The sequence below is a fragment of the Equus asinus genome, chromosome 10 (assembly GCF_041296235.1).
Source record: "Equus asinus isolate D_3611 breed Donkey chromosome 10, EquAss-T2T_v2, whole genome shotgun sequence".
NCBI classification, from domain to species: Eukaryota; Metazoa; Chordata; class Mammalia; order Perissodactyla; family Equidae; genus Equus; species Equus asinus.
The window spans coordinates 94154650-94173400 of record NC_091799.1 but is presented as its reverse complement, the minus strand read 5'-3'; the positions used below and the strand labels follow the sequence as shown (position 1 = coordinate 94173400).

Genomic DNA, 18751 nt, shown 5'->3' with positions numbered 1-18751 from the left:
GCAATTCAAGGTCACTAGTGACATTAACAAGAGTAGTTATTTTGGATGTCAGCATCAAGAGCCACCTGGAACCAGTTGTTCTAAAAAAATTCAATACACTTAGTTTTTTGAGTGATGGCTATCTCATTGCTTTTCTTAGGGTTTTACTGACAGTTCTGTTCACACTCAGTCTGAGTTTTTTTCTTGGAGAAATGCTGAAACCTTTCTGTGTTTCTTCCTCCTGACCCCGTTTTCAGATTGAAACCTTTAATAACCAAATACCATTCTTATTTTAAGACACCAACTCTCAGTTTTTACTCTTTTATTGTAGTCCCTTCATTATAAAATATTCAGTTTGTGTCCTGGTGCTAATTGGAGAGGCAGACATTTTCTTTTGCCAGAATCTTCTTTTCCCTTATTCTTGAACCAAACATAAATGATAAAACAGTGTCTGCTTTAAGGGTGAATTCTTCCTAATGGTATGCTGGAGCTGGCTCTCACAGGCTGATGAGAGCTGATTGTTAAGTTTTCAGGAATTTTTCAGCTAGTTGTTAAACATAGCCATTATTAAAAGTTAAACTATAAAATCTTATACTTAAATAATTTAAAAATAAAAGTAATAAATATTCAGCGCTCATGACTTTCTAATTATTTTACTATTATCTATGTTCTTGAGATTGTATCTACTGTATTTGTGTGGTGAAAATACTATACAATGTGGTGCTTCTGTGCATCTCTTCTCAACTTTGCATTTAGTGATGTCAGGTTGGTATCCTGAAATCAGCTACAGTGGAGATATTTACATTATGAATATTGGTAAACATTGCAAATCAAAGCCTGATTATTTATTTATTTATTTACTTACTTACCATTATTCATTTGTTATAAAGAATATAAATTAGGAACAGCCAAATGGTAGAGATGCATAGGGTAAGGAATTGGGGGGGAGGGGAGTGGGGCACGGAGCTTCCATGCCCTCTCTGGCCACATCACTTTCCCAGAACCTCAATGTATTCACCAACCTCGAAGCTCCCTCATTTATTTTTTGATTGTCTAGACTGAAGAAAGTGATGGAGAAAATGTTAATAATGCTGATTAAACTTAAAAGTGCCCTGTGTCTGTAGCTGTTACCTTGTAAATAGCAAAAACATCGAGAATATATTCTTATGTTATCCAAAGAATATTATTCAGTCATCAAAGTCATTCAGGTCCTTGATAAATGGGAGAAATTCCAACATGTCTATGTTGTTTCAATGTTATCTTACTTCTTAACAAACCACCATTCATATCAATCAATATTTATGGTGGAATTACACATTTTATTGCAAACCTAGATTGGATATACAAGAATTCGACAAAAATCAATGAAAGTATTTTGTGGGAAACTATGGGCTATAAGGAATTTACAAAAAAAGAGTAATACATATCTTATTATTTGCAAATTATATGCTATACATCCTTTGTAGTAGTTACATTTATAATAGACAGGTCTGCATATCTATATAAATATTTATGTCAGTACATATATATGTGAAGGCCAATTATTAACCATTAACCAGCATTTCTTTCTTATAAGGTAATATGTGCCAAAATCTGAGGTGAATGCATTTTACACTTTATCACAAGTTGTTGCTGTATGTTGATATTTCTAAAATTGCTCCCCTCTCTTTTCTTACTCACGTTCCTTGTCCAAATTTTCATTTTGTCATATCTTTACAAAATTACTCTGTCTTCCCCTCACCGTATCTACGCGTTGTAGGGTATTTGTCTTCAATGATTTAGTCAATTTTATCTTGTAAAATTCACCTGGTTTTCTAGGTTTATGTTTTTAATCCTTTTCTGTGACACCAGCATAGGCTATATAAATTTAATTGCGAATATTGAATTTCTACAGATTTTGGTCTCATCATTGTATTTTCCCTCATGTACTTCTGTTTTTTATTTTCTCTAGTGACTCTAGTCTCTGGATGGTATTCATAACTATTTTCCTACTTGTAAGTTTGTCCTAGTTTTCCTATTTGTAAGTGTTGTTTACATTGTAAACATTCATGGGTATTCATCTCAACTTCAGGAGAAAAAGTCATCAATGACCTTTTAGTTGCTGAGTGTCATAGGCCCGTTCAATGCTTCAGTGAGTTGGCTTTCTATGGTGTTGGGCACAAATGAACAAAATCACCTTGAAACTAGAAAGTGCCTATGATGACCCTTTTCCCTTTTTCTGCCTCCATCTTCAATTTCCTTTTTCTAGTTCCTTCATTGAGTCACTTCTCTAGACAAATTACCCCTAACCAATCTCCAGCCCTCACACACTAGTCTAAATTGCTATTCTCTTATGGAATAGTGGTCCTTTCTTTAAAAGCACTTATCATCTCTTATGGGTTGAATTGTGTCTCTATCCTCAAAATTCATATGTTGAAGTCCTAAGGCCCAGTACCTCAGAATGTGATCTTATTTGGAAATAGTGTCATTGCAGATGTACTTAGTTAAGATGAGATCATACTGAAGTAGAGTGAGTCTCTAAACCAAAATTATTGGTATCCTTATGAAAAGGAGAAATTTGCACACGTGTGAACATAGACACGTTCAATCACACACACACACACACACACACAGAATTGAAACCAGCAAACAACTATTGATGATTATCTAGGTACTAAAGTTTTTTCCTGTTTGCAATTACTGACTATAGCTTTTAGCTGTTTAACCCACCCATTGTTAACTGTGCTGCTTAGGCAATATGCTATCTGACTCCCACTAGGGTCCTATAGATAACATCTCCCTGGAGCCTGGGTCGCCATGGTAATGGGTATGTGAGCTGTTTTTCAGGAATTAGAACTCCTTGTCCACTTCAGGCTTGTTGTGACCACCAACTTATCAACTAGGCCCCTTCACGTGTCTGATAGGCAACGTTTTGACGTCAAGAAGCTAAAAACTCCACCCTCAGATCATGACAATGCTGCCATTTTGTGAATATGGATCCTATGAAGAGGCATGAAGTCTGATTATCCTTGTGCAGATCATCAATTACCTCACCTCTCCTCACCTCCAATCACCTTTCTCCACATTTCAGACCATCTTTCCCCCCACTCCATAAATATCCTTGAGTCATTTTTTTTGGGGAAGCGAATTTGAGGCTCATGCTCTCGTTTCCTCACGTGGCTGCCTTGTGATTAAACCTCTCTGCTGCAATCTTGTCATCTGGTCGTTTGGCTTTGTGGGCGGCGGGAAAAAACAAATCTGGTTCGGTAACAGAATCACCATGTGAACATGAAGGCAGAGATCAGGGTAATGTGTCTACAAGCCAGGGAATAAGATTCCTAGAAAACCACAAGAATCTAGGAGAGAAACATGGAACTAATTTTCCCTCACAGGCAAAAGCAGGAAGCAAGCCTGCTGAAACCTTGATCCCAGACTTCTGTCCTCTAGCAACTGTGAGATAATACATTTCTGTTCTTTAAACAACCTCACTTGTGTTACTTTTTTTTTATGGTAGCAGGCAAACTAACATATCATTATAAATATTATAATTATAACTTCATCCCTGAGATTATTTAATTAATATCTTATTCTGCACATACAAACAAAAGTTTTCTGAGAGCAAAGGCTGTGTCTGTTTTATTCACAATTGTGTTCCTTGTGCCAACCATAGTGTACAGCATATAATAGATACTCAATAAAAAATGATGAATTGAATGAAAATCATGTTTCTTAAAAAAGAGTTTACTTCTATAATGATTAGGAGAATTTTACACATAATTTATCTATCATCAGATTTTCCTCATTGCAAATTCAAGAGAATACAGAATTTCTTCTGCAAATCTGTCCTTGAGATGGGGAAAGAAAGGAAGCCTCTTAGGTGAGTGGGATGCATGTATCTGATGATAGGGGTCCTTTATTTTCATGTAAGCTAAATTTACACATTTTTGGCCATAGAAACAGAATATGTGCTATGTAGTGTGTGGAATGTGATGACAGCACCATATGGAGAATTGTGTGGTATCTAGATGACATGCTCTATTTCAATGTTTAATTTAAGAAGATCTGAGTTTAACAGTGTGAGTTGGGGATTAAAAAATTAGAGCGAAAGGATAAATATGGAATAGAACTGTATGATAATAAAAAACCTAGTTGTTGTAAGATAAGCCATTATTTTCTATTTTTATGTATGCTTTCACGTTAAAACAATATTTCATTTCTCTCACTCACCTAATGTTCATTATAAATATATATCATCATTTTTAAATGTGAGAAATCTGTTCCATTTTTCTCTCTTTCATAGTATTTATTTTGGGTGATTGTTTTATTGTTGAGTTTATTTTAAAGATACTATTTGTTAGCTATTTTTAATCTTGTATAAATATGATATTTAAATTATTGCAACAGAATTTTGGCTATATATTGATTTATATAAATTAAGGCATATGGGTTAGAGTAAGGAGTAAGACAAATCAGAGTTCACTCCAGAAGAGCACATGTCATTTTGCTGTTTGGTGTCACTAACATTAGATAGATAAATTTGGTTACAAAACACTTTTTTCTAAATATATATATGTTACCATTATTTTAAACAGAATACTTTATTCATGAGTATAGTTAACATAAGTATTCTTCATATTTCTCTGCTAATTAAGTGCAATTCTTCCCCCATCATCCCAGTATATCCATGTAGTTAAGACATCATTTGGTAACGATATATTTAAGCAATTTCTATAATAATGTATTTTAATTTTCCATTAATATAAGATTTCAAATATGGGAGAATGCAATTAAATTCTATTTTATATGTTCAAAAAAAAAGAATGAGAAAGTAGTTTTAGTAAATGCACACACACCAACACAGACACATAGACACACAAACACACACCAACTCTCATGAAATCATTCAGTCAAATCATAATGCTGTGGAAGCTAATTTTGCCAAGCTTAAATTAACTAAAATTTTTGAGTTTACAAAACGATCCCTTAAGGATTTCAGTTTATGGAAATTAAGATAATTTCCAATTCTCTAAGAATAATTTAAAACAAATTTAAACACTCAAAGCTTTTCTTGAACCTCATAAATGCTTGCATAATAATACATATTTTAAATACACATGAAACTAACCATGAAGTTTCATTTTCTATTTCTAAGTGATAGATTCAGTATTTAGTAAGAGATGCTTCAAAATGGAAAACCTTTAATAAGGAAAACATCCACACTCTCAAGCACTCTCAAGTATTATTAGGTATTTTCTCTTATATCATTTTAAGAGCAAGTATGACAAAACAAAGCATTTAGAAATGTTATCCTGGAATTTTAAAAAGATGGAGACTAGAAACATGCACATTTACTTAGAGAATCATTGAACAAATTTTAAGCGTGAGTTTAAGATATAAAACCCCCAAGGAAGAATAGCAAGTAAAGTGAAATGTCTCCTCCATAACATCAAAGGGTTTGTTGTTATCTTTATCATCCTAGAACCAGAGAAAGATAGTACCATCAAGATGAGAATTATTGATGTTGGTCATCAAAAGAAAGACAGCATGCAAACAAAAGGAAATCAGATTTTTCTCTGAATTATCTTCCAATTAACTTTGAGCCATGAAGTTGAGAACTCAGAAATGGCCACTTATTTCATGGGAAAGCCTGAGTAGTGCTAAATAAACTTGAACTTTTCTACAGTTTTTATACTGACTCTGTTAATTATACAACATTATTTAGAAGAGGCCATAAAAATCACTGTGCCTAATTCTAACAAATTAATGGCTTTTAAAGGATGACAAGGTGACTTGTTCCTTGTGACCTCTTGTCAGGTGTGGGTAATGGTTTATTAAAATGGAATGGAACACTACAAAAGCAATTTTTTTTCTCTTTTGCCTACTAAAAATTTTTTCTTCCTCAATTCAGGAACCAAGTTAGAAAATAATTTTGGGTAGACTTTGTGGAACTTTCTTAGATGTAAGCCTGGAAGATCACAGGTAGGAAAAAAGATATTGGGACCACTTGCAAGCTTCCCTTTAGCTTCTATTTGGGCTTCTCCCAAGCCCTTGGCATGTTGAGTCAATTTGTCTAAGTGTTTATCATTTATTGGGAGGAAGAGATCAATAGTCTTCAAACATCTGTCCCTAAGATTTAGAGTTTGAACACACTGTGGAATGGATTTGGGTGAATCCAACGAGGCGACAGAGGTGAGGATGTGGATGGAAGCCTTGAAATAAAATTACCACCATGTTTAAGGGAAGGAAGCATCCAGTGGGTTAGATTGAGCAAGGAGATTGGGAGAGGGAGGAAAAGAGGAGTGTTCCCGATCAAGTCCTGCTGGGAATGATTTGTACCTAGGAAAACCGCTTTATGTGAGAATTAAAACAGCAGGTAGTCACAGCTAATGCTTGGAGCTCAGTCAAATTGCCCTTGTGCCCTCTTGCCAGTAGCCTTAACCTAAAGTAATGCTTTGGTATTGGGGCCTTGTCTCTGCCGTAGAACAGTTCTTCTCTTACAGAGAGCTCCCAGAGATTGTCCTGAATCTTTTCAGCTTCATACCTTTGTGCATGTGGGATACTTGAAAGAGCCTACCCTCTGGCCCCGGCTAGATTGCTGGGGAGTCCTTTCTGCTAGTTTTAACTGAGACACTGGTCAGCCCACCCTGGCTACTTGAATCATTGATCTTGCAAGGACAAGCTGCCACCTAGCACATGTGTTAGCTACTGGAGCAGGGGACTTTCTTTAGCTACAATGCTTATTACAGGCACTATTTGTCAACAACAAAGACATTCAATTTTAGATATATCAGCAGCAAGTTATTCATATAAAACAGGAGAAAGTGTATTAGAACTAAGAAGAGCAAGAATAGAACAATAATGTCAGATAAACATTAGTATAACATAAGATTTTGATTATTTGGAGTTATTCAACTTTGAAAAAGTATAAATAAAACATAACTCTAATAATAAATGAACAATTGGGAATTTTGATATCATCATACCAGAATTTGATTTGTAATAGGTTAAATTTCTTTCCTTTATATCCTTCATATATTTATCCCTCAGTTTTATACCAGCAATTTGTCAATGTTCCAGAACTTACTAATTTCCTGAAATGGTTCCTTATTTTTTCTCCTTTGAGTAGAAGATTAAATCTGAATTCTTTTATTTAAAAAATGTTCCTTATATACTAAACAAGAACTACTGTTAGCAATCACATGTTTTATGTCACATATATATTTATCAAAAAGTACTCAGTTTACATCAAAGGAAAAATTATAGAGAGAAATTTTTAATAGGCTTTCCTTTTTATATGAAGTTTTAGAATGTTAGACTACACTGAAAAAGTTTGTATGCACCAAAAACATTTTCATGGCCAGTCATCACATAATTAGCTTTAAGATGTGTAAAAAACTGTTATCTACTCATGATAGAGAGAGTGATACTGCACAATCATTTGACTTCAAAATAAAATGTTTATTCTCTTAATAAAAATGTCAGGCAAAATTGATTCTAAAGAATAATAAATACTCGTAGTGGCAAAGAAATATTTTAATAGCAGATCAGCACATAAATACATACATATGGTCCCTGAATTATGATGGTTCAACTTGAGATTTTTCAACTTGATGATGGTGAGAAAGCAATACGTATTCAGTAGAAACCATACTTTGAATTTTGATGTTTTCCTGGGCTGGCGATATGCATATTCTCTTGTGATGCTGGGCAGCGAGCTGCAGCTCTCCATCAGCCCCGCCATCACCAGGGTGAACAACCCATACACTTAGAACCATTCTGTATCTATCCAACCTTTCTGTTTTTCACCTCAGTATAGTATTAAATAAATAGAGATATTCAACACTTTATTGTAAAATAGGCTTTGTGTTAGATGATTTTGCCCAAGTGTAGGCTAATGGAAGTGTTCTGAGCACATTTATGGTGGGCTAGGCTAAGCTATGATGTTTGCTAGGTGAGGTGTACTCAACGCATTTTCAACAACGCTATTTTCAACTTGTGATGGGTTTATCAAGACATAACCCAGTTGCAAGTCTAGGAAGTTCTGTTTATCCATTTTGTATGTGTAATTGTAATACAGAGCATTCACTTTCTTTGTAGAATATTTACTCAATCTTTCTGTTTCTTTTTCGAGTGCTTCGCTCAGTGTTAGTAATTGGTCTGGGGATTCTGGCTTGCCATTACTCTAAGGAGGGATAAGATTGGATGAATATGAGAAAAAAGGGAAGAAAAATGGTAGGTAAATATTGAAATGGACAAATGAGACTCATATGGGAAAAGGGGAGGATCATTATTCAGAAAACAAACACCACTATTTCATTAGTTTGAAAGCTTTGGCTCTTAAAAAGTCTTTGGCCAAATTAGCTTAGTTAGAAAAATAACCTCTTTGGCACAGCTTCTATCAGATATACTTCTGTCTAAAGCAATATTTCTGAATAATGACCTTTCATTTCAATTTATCCACTTGGAATTTTAGTTGGTTATGAAAAATTTCAGTGTGTATTATAATATTCTTCCCCCTCCTTTTTTTTTTACCAAAGAACTCTCACCAAATAACCTGAAATTGACACACCATTATCAGTTTTGATAATTATTATCAGTTTTGTTATTCTTAGGAATATTTAAATTTTACAAAAATAAAAATTTTCCACTAGTAGTAAGTTTCTGACACTAGTCTAGTGGTTTTTTTAAAATTTTTCATTTTTTATTTTTTTTTAGCATTAGAGGCAGACTGAAGGTATTCATTTTGGATAGTTTATGAAGAAGTGGTGATGAATTACCCTGGCTATGTTCTCTTTTCTCCCCTTTGTTTCCTCTCGTATGTGACTGCTACAGACGGCTGAGAAGAGTTTGGAGGCAGGCTGTAGACCTCTTACCGTGTGAAGATAACTGACCTCCCGCAATGAAAGACCATGGCCTTATAAGACATTTTCTACAGCAACACATTCTATGGACTTACACACATATTGGGACATAGATATGAATTGCAATGCTTGTATAAGGAATAGATCTTGCAGTGTCTGCCATATATAGTATATGTTCAGTACGTATTTATTGAACAATTGCATACGTGAATGAGTGAATGAAGAAATAAAATAACATAGACTAGTGACTTCCTGATATCAAAATACTCCTAAATTGTTTTCACAGCTAATAATTAGAACCTCAGCACAGATTTTATTTCAAGTTGGACTTTGGAATTCTGAAGTGGAAAGAAGCAAGAAGCGATATGCTGGGCGGTATAGTGGGGAAAAGTTGGAGGCTGGGCTAGTGGCAAGTGTACTTGCCATTTGAAATGTGGCAAAGCCGTTGATGACAGGTTACACCCTCACCTCTGCAACCTGGGCTGTCTTGCTATCCATTCTTTCGCTGCTTGTCTTTCACTTGTCTCCTCCAGATCTCCCCTGCATCATTACTTAAAACATTTCTAATGGCTGGACCCTTGCTACCAACTCAAGGGAACACATGACTCATTTAGGGAGATCTTCTTCTTCAGAGGAATGAGTTCCTCAAGACTTAGAAGACAAAATGATTGACACCTCCATTCCTGCAATGACATCTGTATATAAGGGGAAAACAAGATCTGGAAAATAAGGTCTAGAATTCAAAGTATAATTTGTGAAGCTTGTTTCCATGGGAAAATGTGGTGTGAGGTTCAATTAATGTCAAGGCATTTTTGGAACATGATATACACTGGTAAGTTGGGGATAATTATTTAGAATTCAGATTCAAATACAAATTAATGACCAGAAATGTCTGCAATTCTTTTATATAGCCTAGATACAGTTATTTTACTTGCTTTCTTTCATAAGTATAAATTTTCAATTAAAATAAACAATACTGAAATGTTTTTGTTAGATCAAATTTTATCCTTAATTAATTGAAGTAAGTGATTTTTTTCTTGAAAATGTAACTAAAAGAACAAAGCCCTATGGTTTATGTAAGCCTTTTTTTATAGTCTATTATTATTATTTCCTTTAAAGATATCTAAATAACAATTGGTGTTTGAAAATTAATCAACATAGGACATTTTTACATTCTCACCAAACTCCAAAACAGGGAAGGAATATATTTAGACTGAAAAATCAGAATATACATATTCCAAAAGAAGGTCATTTGTAACTCTCCAATGTTTTGATTTACTAAACAATGATTTAGGATGGTAGACTGAATACTTTAAATTATGTATATTTTAAAAAACACAAAAACTGAAACTCTCCTGAAGCCAAATTAAGCTCTAATCAACATCTTTTCCTCCGTTATGAAATACAATAACTCCTTCCAATATTGAAGTTATAGTTGTATCCTTACAAGAGAAGTTCCATTGAGGATCTTAAACTGTATTAGGAAAATAAGCTAGAAAGTTAATCAAGTTAATTCTATAAAGGCACCTGGAAATATTTGATTTTCACTGAAATAAAATAGTAAGTAGCAAAATTAACTGAATTTCAATATTATTTTATATATTGTAAAATAATATTAATGAGGTATGCTACAAATTTTATTTATCTACCCTTGGTTAGTAGGAACTTTCAGAATCTTTCTCCTTCAAAGTTTACAAATGTGTGCGTGTGTGTGTGTGTACATATGTTTGTTTTTGGTAACGTACATGTAAAAGTTTATTTCCCCTTATATTTACATATGAAGCATCTCAGATTTGTTGGTTCTTAATTCCCATTTCACCCAGTCAACGATCCTAGACACAGAATAACTTGGATGCTTGAGATGAAGACACGCATGTGCACATACACACATTGGACAGTGTTTATTTAAACTTCTTAACAGAGATGGGGTGTTTTTAAACCCTGTACTCATAGACAGATATTTTCCTATGAAAACGTCATTCCAGAGCTTATGCCATCAGGCCTTGTTACACGCTTTGTTATGAAGCAAAGAGTATAATTCTATGACCAAAGTTTACTTTTCTATATTTCCTGTCAAGCAGTTTCTAAGCAGCAGTTCAGGCCTGCTGCACTACTGCATAAGGAGACAAGGAGGCCAAGTGGATTTAGACAGCTTATTATTCATGGCTCAGAGGACAGCATGGACTTCACATTTGCATCACTTCCCTTTATCCTCAAGTTCCGAGGGTGGTGATATGGGGTGGGTCCCGGCGAATGCTGCACACACATGGATCCTTGTTATACCTGAAGAACAGTGAGCTTCAGAAAACTCCAATCTTATAAGGAAGGAGACAGCTGGCAAATCCATCTCTCCCTCCAGAGACATTATCTTTATCTCCCTGGAATGTGTCAGGAGATGAGAAGAGGTTTCCAGCTTTATAACCCTGGAATTTAAACAAATCTGCCACCTGCTTAGGAACAGCTTTACAAACATCCTTGAATAAAGTTGTCGGTGCCTTTCGCCCAGAAGATACTCAGAAGTGGCAGATCCTTGGAGAATGACCTCCTAACACTATCTTTTTGTCACCTATGGCTCCTTTGCAGAAACCTTACTACTGTTTTGCAGTTTTCTTTTTTTTGTATATTACAAAAACAAACATTTATTATTTGTCTAATTATCTTCCAAGGCAGCAATTCTCATGTGCTTTACGAGATAGAAGTAACTGTATATGCTGACATTTGAAATAAAGGTATTTTGCAGTTAGGGAGGAATTAAAGTATGTTTTCTTGATCAAAACACTTCACTCAGATTACCGTTTCATGTTGGGGCAGTGTTAGTGGGGCATTTGACTTTACGGAAATTAAGATAAATTTGGAAGCATGCTCTCCACTTTGGAAAATGCTAATATGATGACTTTAAAGAAGCATAGGCACCCATGCACCCCTAAAGGAGGAGAGAGGAAGAAGCCATGTCGTTTATGTCAAACTACCACATACTAAATTACAACAGCACAGTCGATTAAACAAACGGGATTACTAGGTACAAAGTCATACATTCTAACCTCTGTAGCACCTGAAATCAAACTGAGGTTAAGTCAGACCGCTGCTGAGTGTGCCTCTTTGATTAAATATTCTTCCCCATGGCCAGAGTCTTGGGATGATGTGGTAACCATGCTCCATGTTTTGCACCAAGGCAAGACTGTGAGGCTGAAATTGGAACTTCATGTGTCTAGCTCATAACACTCACATCAGCTAGAGTTGGCAGAGGTTAGGAAAGTACTTTTGATTGTCGAGCTCCCCAAAACATCTGGCAGAAAACCTGCTCACGTTGGTACTTTTGCCTTAGAGATTCTTGAGAATTTTTACAAATGCCTTACTTCAGTTACTGATAGAGATCTAAATAGAAGCTCAGAATTAGTACTTTAGAGGGGAACAAAAGTCAGGATGCGTTCTTTGTTTCAAATTTGGTTGGGCAGTTGAGCAAGAGGTCTTAATCCTTCCCAATGTTGGAAACCCATTGTTTAGGCACAAAGCTAGATTTTTGGCTCCGTTGAGGAAAATGTTTGCTGTTCCACTAAGCAAGCAGTGGCCAATACAGTATTCTGGTTCTCTCAGGAGGAGGGATCATGCATAATTCACATGGAGCTTCCCTTTCTAGCAGCAATGAGGTTGGGATGCACTTCTGCTGAACGACTAATTCTAGGAGGACTTTGGTGGGAGTGTTGGATGATGAACTGGTCATGTAATGAAGCTTCCAGTCTCTCCGCACTCTTGGAGCTTTATATAAGGCTAAATGTCAAGTCAGAAAAATTGTAAAGATTAGTCTTCCTGGCTCAGTGGTAGCCTCCAAAAGCATAAAGATATGGACTCATATCTATTTGATTTTGGGGAAGCTAGCTTCTGTTTTGTCATCCCTAAGCTTAGAGTACAATGCTTACCCTTTTCAAAACTACCCAATAATGAGATTGAATGAGTTCATTAATGAGAAGTGTGGTTTGAAAATACATAATATGGTATGTAAATATTAAGTAAAATTGAGCAGGCAGTACAATCCTCAATAAAGTCCAGATATTAAATTTAAATATAAATCCCTAATTACAATTTTTACATTTGAAATACACACACTATTATGCATTCTTAAAAGAACATTGCAATTAAGCATTACAAAATAATATTACAGTATCCAAAATACAAGGTTATGAACCCATGTTCTTAAAAACCATTACGTTATGAATCTGGAACATGATATGTGTCAGAATCATTCAGCTTATAGTGATAGAACAGTAGTGATGTGCAGATTTCATCACAGTTAACCCAGGTCACGAATAGTTTGTTTAAGATCATCGACATGTGGTCAGCTTGAAATAAGAGCTTCTCAGTGGCACGAAAATTGTGGTTTTGTAACGGGTAACACAATCAGGCTAAAATAAGCCTTGCTAAAACAATGTTCTCTAGGGATCCTTGTGCCTGATTTTGTTCATTCTGGACACTGCAATCTTGATTTTAATGGTTAGGGAGATTCTGCCTGCTCTAAAACAATACTGGAGCATGATGGATTCAAACTGCTTACTTACAGTCCAATAGAAAGTTTATGTTCCGCTTACTTGATTATCAGAAATATATGCAACTGTTATGACACACCAGATTACAACTGAAATATAAACATCCCTCTCTGATTTAAAAATTAAAACTGGTATAGGCCTCACTTTCCAGATTAGGAGGAAGTCTAACATCTTTCTAGAGAAATTCTCTCGCTGCCTGAATTGTGGAGGTAGTGCAGAGACCTGTTCAAGACGTTGCAGCTTCCCAGTTCCGTGCAGAGACTAGCTGGAGAATTTATTCGGTGCACAAGGGAGACCAGGTGTTTGCCTGTTTGCACTCTTATTACTACCATAACGTGTCTCTCCCGCAAGCTGTCCCCATGCTGTCCAGAGTGGGCACAACACGTGTAGGCTGGCACAGATCCTGCCTGCCTGGAAGGTGGAGGGGCTCTTGCTTGGACTTCTCAGGTCAGGTTCACTGGTTAATATTCACATGGTCAGACATTTTCCCTGAGCACTGTTTCTTAGCCAGGATGGCCCATCCAGCCTGGGCATCCAGCCACAGTTGCTCATTTTCCCAGAACCAGCCCTGGTGTGTGACTTGAGTCACCAACCCCGATCTCCCCTCCGTCATGCTGAAGTTCCCTTTGCCTTGATCTCCTTTCCTGCCACCATGGTTGGGGCAATCTCAGTCTATCAGAGAGGGTTCTCATTTTCAACGATATATTATTAAATCCTGGTCTTGGTTCAGGAGCAATAACAAAAACCTCAGCTTTCTACAAAAACTAGAATTTTCCATTTATAAATCTAATTTTTTAAGCATCGAGGAAAGATATTACCCTTGAATATTTTTATCTGCTTGATTCCATTAGGAAGATTTTGAGGGATCAGTGGGAGTGAGATCACGAGGTGCAGTTTCTCAACATATAAGAAAAGCCACAATTACTTTAATCATTAATTATGTGATTTTCTAAAGGTAGAAAAAGAAAAGATTCTGTTTTAAAATGACAGAAGCCCTGGAAATCTCATCTAAAGAACTGGAAATAACTTGTCAGTATTTTTTTTTTCTTTCTGCTCTAAATTCTTTTTTAGTAACAGTGGAAGCAATTTGAAATGAAATACAACACTTAAAGCAAATGAAACGGAAGTGAATGCCAGCCGTAAATGGCAAAAAGAAATACAGTTCAGTGTGTTCTCCAGAAATCTTGTCTTTTGGGACCGAATGTCAAAAGTTTAATTCTTATTCTTATTTTTGAAATTTTACCGTCATGAAGCTACCCAGTGATATTAAAATTAGTTCTATTATATTATGTCCATTTGTTCTCTTAATAGAATAAGTTTGGCCTCAAATAGACCTGAACCTAGATCAAATCTGTTAATTTCTTTGAGATATTTTCTTTTTCCTTAGATTTAAAGTGGAAAAAAAATGATACTTGTATTTTATTTGTGAGGATCAAAGATAAAACATCTGATACTAGACCTTTCTTATGTGGTAGGTAATTAATACACGGTAGCAACTATGATTATTAAATCTGATATTAGTGTAATAATTTGTTTTAGTCTTTCAGGCATTAGTTATTTCTAACACCTTTGTGGTAAATGCTTCTAAATAGAGTTTTTAAGTTCAAGTGTTTAAAGTTGTTAGAAACAAAGACATTTAACAATAATATCATCATAAGCAAAATGGAAAATAAAGCCACTGAGCAATAAATGCAGATGTTCTCAGTCTATGTGATCCCGACATAGACTGGAGTGTGAATTGAGGTGGAATCGGTTTGGGAATCAGAGTTTATAATGAAGCTAAGGAGTTCATCATAGAGAAAGGTTGAAGTAGACACACTTTGCTAGGAGAAGCGTTCACAATTAGGAAGAAGTTGGGTGCCTCATATCTTCTTCAGTTTCTGTGTTTCTTCCAAATCTCTATTGCCTGCCTTCTACACCACTCCTTGTATCTTCTTTTTGTAGCTAAACTTAGACACTTTTCCTTGGAGCCCATCTTCCCATCAATTGTGCTGTCCGTCTAATGGACTTCCATCGAACCACCTCTGTTGAGTATTTTAATGACGATTTAACAAAGATTTATTTGACACTTCTGTATAAACGTTATTTAGAATCCCGGGAATACATACATAAATAAAATTTGGTCCCTGCTCTCAAAGAAATTGATCTGTTTTGAGAGACATCAAGCAAACAAATGATCTTACCATAATAATATAATTTCATAATAACCTAATCTCTTAGAGTGGCATGGATTGAGGGGGGGAAAGAAAGAAAATGTTTCTTGGAGGAAGGTGAAGCTATGCTCAGTCTTTATGAATGAAAAGTTTACAAGAAGAGCAAATGTAGGGCTGAAATTCCTAGAATAGCAGATAGCATGAAGAAAATTGCAGAAATTTGGGTGATGTGTGTGGAAAACTGAAAATAATTTGTGAAGGACAGAGTTGAGGGCAGCAGGAGATAAAGCTGGAAAGGTGCACAGGTGCTGAATGAGGAGGATCTTGTGTATAAGCTAAAGTGCTTAGATTCCATCTCAAAGACAACAGGAAGCCCTTGGAAGGACAGGTTCAGTGAGCAATGACATGTCATTTAGAAATCATAAATACTGAGGGGCAGTCACTTACAATACAAGCCAACTCTGACCCACACTTAAGATTTTGAGAGTTCAGAAAGACCTTGAAAAATATAGAAAAAAAGTGTTCAATGTCTGGATTAACTCCATCATATGCATCCCATTTCTTTCACTCAAGCCCAATATCCCCTGAGAAAAATCCAGAGGAAACATCCTTCACAAAGGATTTGAAAAACATAATATTGAAGAAAAGACTATTATTTAGAACAGTACTTTATTCAGTTTTCTGTAAGCTAGAAGTAATGGTAGAATATAAATAAATGGGCTTTTAGCTAGATTTCTCCCAAAAAGTAGAGCCTATAGCAAAAGTTGCTATTAGGGATCGCAAAACCAGAAAAGCATGGTGAGGCAGAGAATGAGGGAGAAGAAATATCAGGGTGTGACAACAAATTGGCCACTGTTTGGTATTAAGTAAAACTGACCACTGGATCTTGTGGGTGTGTCTTACGCACCACACCTTGGGACAGTCTAACTAGGAGGATGAAGGGAGAAGAATTTATCCATCAACTACCGTCCCCCTTGCACTCCTTCCTTTTGTGTTTGAAGTCCTCAACCATCTCATCTGACATTCCACAGGGAAGCCTTTGAGCAGGAAATGAGTCAGATGTGGTGATGTTGGCATGAGGTAAAACCCTGCTGGGTTATACTAACATGAAGTTAGCCAGAGCCCATAAAGACTGTGTCACTTCTCTTGTGGCTGGTGGAGATGGTTGTGGTCAATAGCCCTGGAGACAGCTGACGCTGAGAAGAATCTGTGGACTCCGATATGGGTACCCTGTGGTCAATGGGGATGAGGCAATCACAGTGTGGCAGAGATGGGTAAGAGCACATTTACCATCAAGGGCTAAGTGGGTGTAATTTTCATAACAAAAGGAGGGACTGGCATTACATCTCTGACATTTGTATAGTCTGCTGAGCTCTTTCACATTGGCTAATTGATCGTGAGATATCTAAGCATGATACTGATGGTCAACCCATGATGTTATTTCTTGAGTTGTTTTAATACAAGAATTACCACTCTCATGAATAAAGATTGGCTTGAGCAAACATGATTAGATTGTATGCCCCTCCTCTCAATATAAGATAAAGCCTCAGTGCATTTATAGACATAGAACCTTTTGAAGGAAGAGAACAATTGAGTTTCCTTAGGGAAGGATTCTGTAAGAGGATGAAAATATCCAGAAAACCTTCTCTTTAGTCTTCCCTATACGACTTGTGGTCATTTGTACAGAGGATGTGTAGTGGTGAAGGGAAAACATCCAGGCTTTTAAGGAGAGATTGGTGTTGGCTCTGAAGTAACTCTAATTTCTTAGGACTCACAACATCAGGAGATCAGTGGTGTTTTGACTGGTGTCCAAACTAAGAAATGTCAACTGGGACTCTGAGTGCATCCATGGGCATCTTCCTAGGTGTACAATATTGGTGGCAGATGCCCTTCACACTAAGAAGAATCCCCACAATGATCAAAATTTCAATTACTCTCTGGTGAATTCTCTAAACTCTCTTCTCTCATCTGTTATCTAGAAAGCTGTGCCACATGCATTCCCACTGTCATCATGGAGGAACCCAGCCACCTGCCTTCCCAGAGTCTGTATCCATGAAACAGGTCATCTATTAAAGAAAACACACGCACACATACACACACAATCGGACTGATGCCAATATGAATTAGCCTTCAATCCTTTATTTCTTTGGACAGTTTGCTTTCACACCCCTCACAGCAACAACTTCAAGTCTTTTCTACTCTTCTCAAAGCTCTAATAGCCCATTTCAACCTCTACATTCTGGGAAGAGAGCCTTGCCTCCTGCTTGAATGATTAAATAAAAAACATCATACGGGAATTCCCTCAATTTCCCCACTAGAAATATGAAAGTCAAAGTGTGTCTAAACTTACACTTCTCTTTTCCTTTTATATCACAATGCAAGAAGTGTCTCTCCATGTTTCAAAGGCTAATTTTTCCATGTATGCTCTGGATTCTAATTCCTGGGAAGTTTACATTCCTCTTTTTCACGTGTCCTCTACTCTACTTTTTTTCTCTCAGGCTCTGCTTTAGTCTCTCGTAGTATAGGAATACTTCCCTGGGCTCAGTATTATCCTTGGTCTGTGCTATCTATGGCCCCTCTCTCCTTCTCTTCACAGTTACAAGTCTGTGAAGAGATTTTCATAAGAGACAGGAGATGCAAATATTTGAAAGAAGGAAAAAGGAAGATGTAAACCCAACTTCCCAACCCAAAGGTATATGAGGTAGGAGGAAATGAACGGCTAGACTTGAGGACATGTCAAGGGAAGAAGAGTCCTCAGCAGAGAGCCAAGTTTCAGTTAAGTCAAAACATGGGGTTAACATTCAGGAAACAGGCTAAGAATTTAATGGAGATTTTTTCACCCTTCAGGAGAAATTTTAGTGGGCACAATGTTTAGCAGATGGGAAGAAACTGAGAAAGAGAGAGAGAATGAGAGGACAGGAGATGAATTTGTTTTAGGTCAAGGGAGCACAGTGAGTTATGGGGATGAGATTGGTAGAATAGTGTTTCCTGATGATAAAATTCAATTGTTCTCAGGTAAAAACACATATTCCCAGTTTTCACCCAAGATCTGATCCCCAGAACTAGGAAGTGAATTTTTAACAATACTGTGGGTGATTTTTATAATGGGAAAATACGATAAGTGTAGCCTTGGAGGTTGTGTGTATGTGTATTTGTGTATATGTGTGTTTATGTGCATAGGTGCTGGTATTTTGGACACTAGCTATTAAACAGAGATGAGGAACTTGGAGAAGCTGAT

At 36.2% G+C, this 18751-nt stretch overlaps 1 long non-coding RNA gene across 3 annotated transcripts in view; it reads left to right on the top strand.

Annotated features, from left to right (window-relative positions):
- Window positions 1–18751, top strand: part of LOC139046441 (uncharacterized) — a 186480-nt gene that overhangs the window by 74231 nt on the left and 93498 nt on the right. For 2 of the 3 annotated variants that reach the window (XR_011506526.1, XR_011506527.1), the window contains exons 2-4: window positions 3751–3835; window positions 8090–8190; window positions 8791–11477. The exons of the other annotated variant lie outside the window; for it this stretch is intronic. This is a non-coding gene — a long non-coding RNA (uncharacterized lncRNA). Of the gene's footprint in view, window positions 1–3750; window positions 3836–8089; window positions 8191–8790; window positions 11478–18751 lie in introns of those variants that run through there. 3 annotated transcript variants of the gene reach the window in all.